Genomic DNA, 13,011 nt, shown 5'->3' on the forward strand with positions numbered 1-13,011 from the left:
GGCCAACCAGGAGACATAACCTTGATTATGACAGCCCACTCTCATGGTAACTAATCCATTCCCATGAGAACTAACCCTGAAAGAGATTAATCCATTTTAATGACCTAATCACCTCTTAAACCACCTCCCAGCACTGCCACATTAGGAACTGAGACTAAACATGAATTTTGGAAGGGCCAAACCATATTCAAATTATAGTACTCCAAATCTTTATCTTTTCACAGCTTGATAGCTCTTCTTTTTTCTCTCTCTCTCTTTTTGAGACAGAGTCTCCATCTGTTGCCCAGGCTGGAGTACAGTGACACAATCTCTCACCTCACAACAAACTTCACCTCCTGGGTTCCAGCGATTCTGCAGCCTCATGCTCTCCAGTAGCTGGGATTACACATGTACTACCATGTCTGCCTAATTTATGTGTTTTTAGTAGAGAGAGGGTTTCATCATGTTGCCCAGGCTGGTCTTGAACCCTAGGCGCAAGCAATCCACCTGCTCCGGCCTCCCAAAGTGCTGAGATTACAGGCATGAGCCACTGCGCTCAGCCCATTTCTTCATATCACTGAATAATGTTCCACTGTCTGAGTGAATCACAGTTCATTTATTCATTCACCTATTGAAGGACATCTTGGTTGCCACCGAACGTTGGTAATTATTGAAAAAGCAGCTAGAAATGTGTGCAGACATTTGTGTAAATATCAGTTTTCAGCTCACTTGGGCAAACAGGAGTGCAATCGCAGAATCATGTGGCAAAAGTGTGTTTAATTTTGCAACAGAATGCCAAACTGTCTTCTTAAGTGGCTGCTCCATTTTGCTCTCCCTCCAACAATAAATGAGAGTTCTTATGTTCCACATCCTTGTCAGCATTTGGTATTGCCAGTGTTTTGAATTTTAGCCGTTCTAATAGGTATGTAGTGGTATCATTTTTAATTTGCTATTCCCTAATGACATGATGTTTTTTTCATGTGCTTATTAGCCACCTGTATCTTTTTTGGTGAAGTGTCCATTCAGATCTTTTGTCAATTGTTTAATTGGACTGTTCATTTTCTTACTGTTGAGTTTTAAGGGTTTGTATATTTTGGATAACAGTATTTTATCAGATATGTCTTTTGCAACTGTTTTTCCCCATCTGTGGCTTGTCCTTTCATTCTCTTGATTGTGCACTTCAGAAGAGTTTTAATTGGAAGGAAGTCCAGCTTGTCAATTATTTATTTCATGAATGATGCCATTGGTGGTGTTGCATCTAAAAAGTCACTGCCATACCCAAGGTCATCTAGATTTTCTTCTATCTTATCTTCTAGAAGTTTTACAGTTTACTTAAGTCTCTGATCCATTTTAAGTTAAAATTTTTTGAATGATGTAAGATCTTTGTCTAGGTTCTTTGTTTTTGTTTTTCCGTCTGGATATCCAATTGTGCCAACACTATCTGTTGAAAAGACTATCTTTTCTTTATTACCTTTACCCCTTTGACAAATATTTGTATAGGTCTATTTTGGGGCTTTCTATTCTGTTCCATTGATTTGTTTGTCTATTCTTTTGCAAATACCACACTGTCTTGATTGCTGTAGATTTCTTGAAAATCTTGAAATTGGTTAGTGTTCGTCCCCTGACTTTCTCCTTTTCTAATATTGTGTTGGCTATCCTTGTTTCCTTTTTTTTTTTTTTTTTTTTTTGCACCTCCATATAAACCTTGGATTCAATTTGTAATTTGTCAATATCCACAAGATAAAATGTTGAGATTTCAATAGGGATTGCATGGAATCTAGAGCAAATTGGGGAGAACTGACATTTCTCAAATGCTAGGCCTTCCTATCTGTGAACATGGAATATCTCTCTATTTATTTAGTCCTTCTTTGATTTCTGTAATCAAAATTTTGTAAGTTTCCTTTTAGATATTTTATATGTTTTGTTAGATTTATCCCTAAGTATTCCATTTACAGGGACGGATGTGAACATAAATGGTATCTTTTTAACTTCAAGTTCCAACTGCTCATCACTGGTGTGTAAAAGAGCAATCGCAATTGACTTTTCTATATTAACCCTGTATGCTGCATCCTTGCTATAACTGCTTGTTAGTTCCAGGAGTTTTTTGGTCAGTTGTCCTGGTGGCCCCCTAAAGATTTCTCCTCTAAACCCAGGGTTGAGAGTTTGCATTATTTTCCTCTCCATACATATGACTATCAAAGGCAAGGTAGGGGAGAGTGCAAGGCAACAGCTCCCTGCGGTCTTCTCCACTTTACAACATTTCATATTGTTAAAGTAAATAAGGGGAATTAACAGTTGTGGAGCAGATTATCAAGTATTTGCTATGAAAACCTACATATGGCGATTTGGACTTTCACAGCTATTTTATCCTGGTGGTCTTTGGTGAAACTTTACTTTTAACCTATTGTTCAATCAGTATCAGTTTTATTGGAAAAACTTATAGGAGAAAAAACAAATAATTATTTCAATAAATGTCAAAACGGCTCTTGATGAAATGTGACAACATCACTCCTTGTTAACAAAATTTAAAACTTCATAAGAAGCTAGCATCTGAGGAAGATGTTTTTATACTGATAAAAGATGTCCAAAACCTACAGCAAAATGCATATTTAATAATAAAGCATGAACAGAAATGTCATTTTACATTCATACTACCCAGGATTTGTTTGAATCAGTAATGGTAAGACACACAAACACAGAAATGATTGTCATGAAGGAAGTAGTTTATTTTACTACTCACAGTTCCTTAGAAGCTGTAGGCACAGTGCACCACAAGGGGCAGGACAGGGAAATCTCAAGGTCAGCCAGGAGGCAGAGGGAACGGGAAAAACATGGGAAAGAATGTTTATTGCAGTTCCATGGGACAGAACAAGCAAGTCAGGGCAATCAGGCTTAGCATTGGCTAGTTTGAATAATGTAATTGGCTTCTGGAAAGAAAAGGCTGCTATCTGGCCCTGAGGAAATTAGGGAAGCAGAATGGTGGCCAGAAATGTGAGAGTGATAAGGAAGATTAAAGACTGCAAGAGATATGAACAGAGATAAAGAAGAATAAAGAGTGAGGAGGAGATGAGAAAGAAGGGGGTATAAACTCTGGGTTGGTTGGATTATATAGGAAAGGCATACGTGCAGGCAAGTTGTTTATTACATCCAGCAATTAGCTTATCCTGAAAGGGGCAGTCCCTCCAGGGTCAACAAGGCCCAGATATCAAAGCATCAAATTCAGAAAATAAGAGGCATGACTAATACACCGTTAAACTCAATATTATAATTAATATTATTCAACATTATCCTGGAGTCTCTAGCCAATGCACACAACAGCAAAACCAATAAGATAAACAAATATCTGAATGGAAAAGACAGACTTTTAAATTCTCAGATGATGTATCTACTTAAAATTTAAAAACAAAGTCAAGCAATCCATTAAAAGCTATTAAGTATAGAAACTAAAAACTGTCCTGTATGCTATATGCCAGTGAAGCTTATTTATAAAATGTAGTATAAAGGGTGATTCAGAAGAGCAACAAGAACTAAAATATTTTTAGAATCGATACACAATTTCAAAGTCTATAAGGAAAACTGTAAATGTTTATTGCACGTATAAAAGAAAATATCAGAAAAAAAAGAGGTACAGGTTATCACTGCTCCACCTAGTTCCAATAACCATGATTTAATTAAATAACGTGAGTTCCCCAGCATGGTTCCAAATTCAGTTGCCATGGTATTTTAACTGTGAGTAATTTTGTAAAGTACAAACTTCATGTGAGCTCTTCAGTCCACAAATCACAACATAAATAACAGATGCAATCATGATCAGTGACCCATCATTTCTTTCAAAGTATGAGATTGCCAATCACTGCATATTTGTTACTGAGTTTATACATAAAGCAAAGCATGCCACTGTCTTGCCTCCTTGTCTCCCAGTGAGAAGCCCATGTGACATTTTACAAAAATGAATAATCAAAATGGGGAAGTAGTCAACAAACATGAAACTGCAAAACAAAAAAAGGAAAGAAAGAAAGAAAGAAAGAAAGAAAGAAAGAAAGAAAGAAAGAAAGAAAGAAAGAAAGAAAAGAAAGAAGAAAGAAAGAAAGAGAGAGAGAGAGAGAAAGAAAGAAAGAAGAGAAAGAAAGAAAGAAAGAAAGAAGAAAGAAAGAAAGAAAGAAAGAAAGAAAGAAAGAAAGAAAGAAAGAAAGAAAGAAAGAAAGAAAGAAAGAAAGAAAAGGGATAACACAAAGTGAAATTCGAATGGAACATAAACGTAGTTGTAGAAGAAATAGTGGCCATTCACTGAGGCAGATGTTTGCTTGGTATTTCAATTAGTTTTGACAAATAAATCAATTCTGAATCTGACTGAAGCTCTATATTTACAGAAATACAGGGGGCACAGACATGTGTTGTCTTAGGTTGTTCTTCAGTTGCTATAAAGAAATACCTGAGGCTGGGTAATTTATAAAGAAAAAAGGTTTAATTGGCTCACAGGTCTGCAGGCTTTACAGGAAGCATGGTGCTGGCATCTGCTCAGATTTTGGGGAGGCCTCAGGAGGCTTCCATTCATGGCAGAAGGCAAAGTGGGAGCAGGCTTCTCACATGGAGAGACTGGGAGCAAGAGAGCAAGTGGGAGAGGTGTCACACTCTTTTTTTAATTTAAATTATTTTATTAAATCTAAAAGAGTCATATTTAATATCATCCAGTATGTCATTTGTCTCCTTCAAATAATATACTGTTTTGCATTTAAATTAAAGGTACATGAACTTCATTTTATTCAAAATATTTAGGCTTCTTAAGAGTTTATTTTGGAATTACATTTTGAAAACAGTGGTCACAAAATAAAACATTTCGATTTTGACATGTCTTAAGCCAAAAGAAGACATAAATTTAAGATCTATGTTATTCATAGATCTAGTTGTTCAGCTCTCTTTCATCTATCCCAGGATGTTCCATTAAATATTCATTCCCTCTCCCTCTCTTCCTCTTCTTGTCTCCTCTGCTCCTCTCCATCAGTGCCCTCCCATAACCTAGATATGTGAAGAAATATCTTTAAAACCTTAAAAGCAAACAGAATAAAAAACAAAGCCCTTTTCCACTCTGCTTATCTCTGTAGCACGGTCCTCTCTTTTCCCCTCACAGCCAAGCTCCTTGAAAGCATGTTCAGCACTCACTGCATTGCGTTTCTTCCTTCCCCATCTGGTACATTGAGGCGTATCTGGCTGTGACCTCCCCAACTCCCCTGGAATGGCCCTTCCTCATCTCATCAGTCGTTAGTTCATTTTTGTTTTCCTCACTAGGCTGTAAACTCCTTTAGATCATACATTGTGTCTTAATTCTTTTTGTCTTTTTAGAGGCTGACATTTAGCAAGTGTTCATTAAGTAATGTTGCCTTGCTTTAATGCTTCACAATACTCACAGCATCCATTTGAACCAGAGATCAAAACAAGTAAAAAATTTTTGGTTTGAACTTTTTGATATGATCTATCAGAATTGCTAACTTTATGGGACCAGGTGCATCCCCATGCATTGCTCATCTGATGAATTACTGACTTGCATTGGTAGATCTCTGTTGTTCTTTTGGTGGTTGGGTAGACTCTGGTTTTAGCCTTAACCAAGGTACAGATATTTCAATAATTATTGCTTTTCACTTTTTATAAAATGTTAGTTTACAAATTGATTTTTTTTTTTTAAACAGAGTCTCACTCTGTCACCCAGGCTGTAGTGCAGTGGGGCAGTGTTGGCTGACTGCACCCTGCGCCTCCTGGGCTCAAGCAATCCTCCTGCCTCAGCCTCCCAAGTAGCTGGGACCACAGGCATGCACCACCACACCTGGCTAATTTTTGCATCTTTTCATGGAGACGGGGTTTCACCATTTTGGCCAGGGTGGTCTTGAAATCCTGGGCTCAAGCGATCTGCCTGTCTCGGCCTCTCAAAGTTCTGGGATTACAGGTGTGAGCCACCAATCCTGGCCTACAAGTTGCTTTGATTTCTAGCCTTCAATTTCACTCATGATCCGCACGCTCTTAATTCTTTTGTCTAAGGGCTTGTTACAAAAATTATTCTATAAAGCCCTTTAAGATATTCTTGAGAGGATTTCAAAATAAATCAACTCAAAATTTCCCCCAACAAAATAAAACATTCAACTAGAATCCAGGATTATACAAAGCACTTTGAGGAATTAAAACAATTTCTAGTCCTTTCAGGTGCCTTCCTAGAGTAACTACCTAGAAATTTCTGCTTCATAATCTTATGAACCAGACATTGGCAGTTGAGTATGATCAGATTGATGAATGTGTTATCCAGAAGATATAGAATTAGTCAATGACTCTCTTGATTTTAGCAAATGAGTGTACTTGTTTTTTCTTTCTAACTCCCAGGTGAAGGCTGAAAATGTAACTGAGAAAAGCTAACTAACTGTACGTATTAGCTATCACAGACAAAGAGCACACTTACACTAATTTCCGTAAATGAGAAACTGCTATTAAATCTTGAATTAAAGTCTTGGTCTACATTTTTTGGTCGAATATAATTACAGATTTGACCTAACTGAGAGCTCCTTAGTTTAATAAAGCCATTACTGTCTATTATTTCAGAAAGAAATAGTGTTCTCACTTTCATGAGACTTACAAATGATCCTGCCAGACCTTGGCACAAGCCTTGGGCAGCACCTTTGCAGATGAAACACTTCTGTTCCTGCTTAAGCAATAAACACTATTTTTATTGACAGTTGTACAACACTGGAACATAAAAAACAGTCTGCTGAAAGTATTTTCCTATTTAGTCCAATTTCAGTGTATTTGTAATAGACGGTGGGACACTCCAGCAACGCTGTTTACAATGGTACTTTGAATATCATAATATCATTTTCCCATTGCCTTCCATTAAAAAAATCAATAAACTACAGTAAAACATTTTTCATCAAAGGATTTATGATGGTGACCTAATCTATAGCATGCAGAGTAGATAGTTTTATGTTTCGTGAATTGTTTCCAACTGTTTTCATTACCATATATATGTGTGTGTGTGTGTGTGTGTGTGTATGTATGTATGTATTTTTTATTATACTTTAAGTTCTAGGGTACATGTGCACAACACACAGGTTTGTTACATATGTATACGTGTGCCATGTTGGTGTGCTGCACCCATTAACTCGTCATTTACATTAGGTATATCTCCTAATGCTATCCCTCCCTGCTCCCGCCACCCCACAACAGGCTCCGGTGTGTGATGTTCCAAAGATACAGACCAATGGAACAGAACAGAGCCCTCAGAAATAACACCACACGTCTACAACCATCTGATCTTTGACAAACCTGATAAAAGCAAGAAATGAGGAACGGATTCCCTATTTAACAAATGGTACTGGGAAAACTGGCTAGTCATATGTAGAAAGCTGAAACTGGATCCCTTCCTTACACCTTATACTAAAATTAATTCAAGGTGGATTAAAGACTTAAATGTTATACCTAAAACCATAAAAACCCTAGAAAAAAACCTAGGCAATACCAGTCAGGACATAGGCATGGGCAAGGACTTCATGTCTAAAACACCAAAAGCAATGGCAACAAAAGCCAAAATTGACAAATGAGATCTAATTAAAATAAAGAGCTTCTGCACAGCAAAAGAAACTACCATCAGAGTGAACAGGCAACCTACAGAATGGGAGAAAATTTTTGCAATCTTCTCATCTGACAAAGGGCTAATACCCAGAATCTACAAAGAACTCAAACAAATTTACAAGAAAAAAACAAACAACCCTATCAACAAGTGGGCAAAGGATATGAACAGACACTTCTCAAAAGAAGACATTTTGCAACCTACAGACACATGAAAAAATGCTCATCATCACTGCCATCAGAGAAATGCAAATCAAAACCACAACAAGATATCATCTCACACCAGTTAGAATGGTGATCATTAAAAAGTCAGGAAACAACAGCTGCTGGAGAGGATGTGGAGAAATAGGAACACTTTTACACTGTTGGTGGGACTATAAAGTAGTTCAACCATTGTGGAAGTCAGTGTGGCGATTCCTCAGGGATCTAGAACTAGAAATACCTTTTGACCCAGCCATCCCATTACTGGATATATACCCAAAGGATTATAAATCATGCTACTACAAAGACACATGCAGATGTATGTTTATTGTGGCACTATTCACAATAGCAAAGACTTGGAACCAAGCCAAATGTTCAACAATGATAGACTGGATTAAGAAAATGTGGCACATATACACCATGGAATACTATGCAGCCATGAAAAAGGATGAGTTCATGTCCTTTGTGGGGACATGGATGAAGCTGGAAACCATCATTCTCAGCAAACTATCGCAAGGACAAAAAACCAAACACCGCATGTTCTCACTCATAGGTGGGAATTGAACAATGAGAACAGTTGGTGTCACACACTTTTAAACAACAGATCTCCTGAGAACTCACTCACTATCCGTGGGACAGCACCAAGTTATGAGGGATCTCTCCCCATGACCCAAACACCTCCCACAAAGCCCCACCTCCAACACTGGGGATTATATCTCAACATGAGTATATTAGTAAGTTTTCACACTGCTATAAAGAAACTACCTGAGACTGGGTAATTTATAAAGGAAGTTTTAATTGACTCACAGTTATGCATGGCTGGGGGGGCCTCAGGAAACTTACAATCATCACAGAGGGTGAAGGAGAAGCAAGGCACATCTTACATGGCAGCAGGAGAGAGAGAGAACAAAGAGGAAATGCCAGACACTTATTAAACTACCATATGTCATGAGAACTCTCTCACTATCACAAGAACAGCATGGGGGAACTGCCCCCATGATCCAATCACCTCCCCCCAAGTCCCTCCATCCACACATAGGGGTCATAATTCAAGATGAGATCTGGATGGGGACATAGAGCCAAACTATATCAATGAGATTTGGAGGGAACATCCAAACTATATCACAGGTTCAATAAATAATACCACAGAATGTAATCAGAAAAATGCAGAATGTTGAAACACCACAGGATAAATAATCTGGTTTCTTCAATCAAAACTAAAGGAACCAATAGAGTGCAAGTGACAAAAGATGTAGGGATACATGTAGGTGATATCAAAGATATCAAAGGAAATTTAAGACATCTTATCCCTAATTTTAATGTGTACTCCTTATTCAGATCCCAATTAAAATAACTGTAAGAGGCTGGGCACAGAGGCTCACACCTGTAATCCCAGCACTTTGGGAGGTTGAGGTGGGTGCATCACGAGGTCAGGAGTTCAAGACCAGCCTGGCCAAGATGGTGAAACCCCGTCTCTACTAAAAATACAAAAATTAGCCAGGCTTGGTGGAGGGTGCCTGTAATCCCAGCTACTTGGGAGGCTGAGGCAGAGAATTGCTTGAACCCAGAAGGCGGAAATTGCAGTAAGCCGAAATCACGCCACTGCACTCCAGCCTGGGTGACAGAGTGAGAAACCATATCAAAAATTAAATAAATAAATATAACTATAAGATAATGATGATGATAATAATTTATAAGACAAGAGGAAAACCTTGAAAACTGACTGAATATTTAATTTGATACATTAAAAGTTATTATTCTTCTAACTGGTGTGAGATGGTATCTCATTGTGGTTTTGATTTGCATTTCTCTGATGGCCAGTGATGATGACCATTTTTTCATGTGTCTTTTGGCTGCATAAAGGTCTTCTTTTGAGAATTGTCTTTTCATATCCTTTGCCCACTTGTTGATGGGGTTGTTTTAAAAAGTCAGGAAACAATAGGTGCTGAAGAGGATGTGGAGAAATAGGAACACTGTTACACTGTTGGTGGGACTGTAAACTAGTTCAACCATTGTGGAAGTCAGTGTGGTGATTCCTTAGGGATCTAGAACTAGAAATACCATTTGACCAAGCCCAAAGGATTATTACTGGGTATATACCCAAAGGATTATAAATCATGCTGCTATAAAGACACATGCACACATATGTTTATTGTGGCACTATTCACAATAGCAAAGACTTGGAACCAACCCAAATGTTCAACAATGATAGACTGGATTAAGAAAATGTGGCACATATACACCATGGAATACTGTGCAGCCATAAAAAAGGATGAGTTCATGTCTTTTGCAGGGACATGGATGAAGCTGGAAACCATGATTCTCAGCAAACTATCGCAAGGACAATAAACCAAACACCGCATGTTCTCACTCATAGGTGGGAATTGAACAATGAGAACACATGGACACAGGAAGGGGAACATCACACTCTGGGGCCTGTTGTGGGGTGTGGGGGGGTAGGGATAGCAATAGGAGATATACCTAATGTTAAATTACCAGTTAATGGGTGCAGCACACCAACATGGCGCATGTATACATATGTAACAAACTGCACGTTGTGCACGTGTACCCTAAAACTTAAAGTATAATAAAAATAAAAAATAAAAAAGAGTTACTGCTCATTTGTCTCAAGCTCATATGATGTCACGGACTGTTTGTGTTTTAAGTCATTAACATTTCGAGATGCGTACAGAAATATTTGTAGAGGAAATGAAACAATGTCTCCATTTTCCAAAAAGAATGAGGACATGTATATTATACTTCAATTAAGGCTGTAACGAGAAATATTGGGGAAGTGTGTGGAGGTGTAGGTGAAGCAAAATTGGCAATATATTGATCATTAGTAACCTGACTAAATGGTAAATTAGGTTCATTAAACTATTAAAATTTTCTCTACCTTAGTAATTGTTTGAAAATTCTATAATAGAAAAAAAAACTCTAGGAGCATAATAAAACTAAATACCCACTGATGTGCCCCAACGTGCTGAGTTTACAGTAAATATTAGATCAATATTTAATAATCCCTTTTTTTTTAGATGGCGTTTCACTCTTTTTGCCCAGGCTGGAGTGCAATGGCGAGATTTTGTCTCACTGTAACCTCCGCCACCCAGTTTCAAGCGATTCTCCTGCCTCAGCCTCCCAAGTAGCTGGGATTACAGGTGCGCACCACCACCCCCAGCCAATTTTTTTTTATTATTATTTTTAGTAGAGAAAGGGTTTCTCCATGTTGGCCAGGCTAGTCTTGAACTCCTGACCTCGGGTGATCCGCTGGCCTCATCCTCCCAAAGTTCTGGGATTACAAGCATGAGCCACCACGCCTTTGATACAACTGTCACGAGATCTTGCAATCATTGAGAATAACTCATGTGCTTTATCAAAAACACCTTATTATTCCATTAAACTTACTGAGTAGAATAAAAATGATCATAAAAATGTTTCAAAGGATATGTTCCAATTTAATTGGCTAAAAAAATTTGTGTGCATAATCATTATTACCAAATGTGGGATTGGCATCAAAATGTGGATGATCAAAAATAATTTCTTAAACAGATTTATTTATGTTGTGTATAATGATAGAAGAATTCTTTAATTTATTTTTAATTTATTTTTCCCAAATTAAGCAACTAAGTCTGAGATCTTTAGCCCAGGAAGGAATAGGTGAGGCGTAGCCTGCTTCCTTGGCTGTTGAATGCTTCTGGAAAAGATGCTGAAGAACTTGCTGGAGAACATGTACCTGGTAAACAATGTGGGCAGGTAAATGTAGATTAGAATTCCTCAGGACCCTGGTGAATTTCTACATTTCTAAATGGCAAGGTCAATTTTAAATGTTTAAAAATGTTTCTACTCTGGGGAGCAGAGGCAGGCAGATCACTGGAGGCCAGCAGTTGGAGACCAGCCTGACCAACATTGCGAAACCTTGTCACTACTAAAAACACAAAAATTAGCCAGGCATGGCGGCGTCTGCCTGTACTCCCAGCTACTTGGGAGGCTGATGCAGGAGACTGGCTTGAAACTGAATGTGGAGGATGCAGTGAGCCGAGATCACCACACTACACTCCAGCCTGGGCGACAGAGCTAGATTGTCTCAAATCGAACAAACAATAATAAGAGTTTATACATTTTGTTTTATGAAAGATCTCAACTCTAGCTGTTACTTAGAATTCCTAGTATTCCACAAAAGTTCCTTAAGTACTATTTTTGTACTAAACTAAGAGAAGGAATATGTACACTGTCATGGAGAGTACAAATATATCCCCGTCATTTTAAGATCCCTTTATAGCATTAAGAGAATTCTAATTTTCTAAAACATTTAGCAAAAAAAAAAGAATGTCAATGAGTTGCAGTCTTTCCAAATGAAGGGCATGAATTCCACCTCATGCTGCTTCCTCACTGGGAATTTGGCTCTATAAAAATAAACTGAGGCATCAGCGACACACTTCTTTCAACAATAAATCAAATATTGAAATGTTTATTTTCCATGGTTTTGCTATTTATTGGGGCTTATGAAGGAAATGCTTAGTTAGAATACAGAGGGTGGATGATAATACCATGAAACTAAAGGTGAGAGGTCAAGTAGAACATTTTATTGTGTCACTAGCATTTTAAATATAAAGATTGCATCATCATAAATATGGGGCTTTTGGACCCCATCTTAGCACTTCATCCCAGGTACGTTCAATGCCTATCATTTTATTGAAGTTGCTTGTATGCCTATCAGTCTCACCTACTACTTAAATGGCTACTCTAGTTGATTCTTATATTTCTCTACTGCATCTTGCCTTGAGTTGATTCTAAAGACATGTTTGATGAAAGAAGGTAAATACCAGTAACATGTGAACAGGGCTGCATCTAGAAAGCTGCTCTATCAACGAAATCATTAGAAAAATATGGTGTGCTCAATGTATGAATTTTAAGAAATTTCCCTATTACACGTGCTAGTTTGAATATGTGTGTTATTTTCAAAAATATGTAAATTGAATATATAATTATTGAATGCATGTGTGTGTATCTATCTATCTATATATATATGTTAACATTACACAGTAGATTTAACTCATGGCAAAGATTTTTTCTGAAGCACCTGCAGAAATCAGTCTTCTTTCCAGTTTCGAAAACCCCAACATGGGCGAAAGAGGATCCTTTGGATGCCAGATAGTGCATGAAGCACACTGGGTTACAGTAATTTCCGCATAATTCATATTCATAATTCACAGTGAGGAAACCTGA

This window comes from Hylobates moloch, unplaced genomic scaffold, assembly GCF_009828535.3.
Source record: "Hylobates moloch isolate HMO894 unplaced genomic scaffold, HMol_V3 SCAFFOLD_3, whole genome shotgun sequence".
Taxonomy (NCBI): domain Eukaryota; kingdom Metazoa; phylum Chordata; class Mammalia; order Primates; family Hylobatidae; genus Hylobates; species Hylobates moloch.